Source organism: Austrofundulus limnaeus, unplaced genomic scaffold (assembly GCF_001266775.1).
Source record: "Austrofundulus limnaeus strain Quisiro unplaced genomic scaffold, Austrofundulus_limnaeus-1.0 Scaffold1979, whole genome shotgun sequence".
NCBI lineage: Eukaryota > Metazoa > Chordata > Actinopteri > Cyprinodontiformes > Rivulidae > Austrofundulus > Austrofundulus limnaeus.
Window position 1 is genome coordinate 1 of NW_013954381.1, and position 425 is coordinate 425.

A 425-nucleotide genomic window follows, 5' to 3' on the forward strand; every position below is an offset into this window, starting at 1 on the left:
ATCGTGAAGTCTGTATGAAATTGGAGGTAGTTTGAGGATTCAGTTTTTTATGCGTTTTAAGCTCAAAGAAGGGGGGTCGTATTATATATGAGATCATATTATACACGAATAATTACGGTAGTTGTTTGGGGTGGTAGTTGGCTCTCATTGGTGGGACCGATGGATAGCCCTTCTAAAATCTGAACCTCCTACATGAACAGGTTTTGAGTTATAAGCATTTTTGTAAGTCCAGACACCCCCCTCTTTAGATGGAGCACCCTCCTCAAATATGGGGTCTTTCGTAAAATCATTCCTTCCAAATTTCATGTTGTTCGGTGCAGCTGTTTCCAAGCTACGGTTGACCAAAAATCACTGTAAAAAAAAAAGAAAGAAAGAAAAAACAGTAACAATAGGACCCCCACTTTGTGTGCGGGGTCATAATAAAC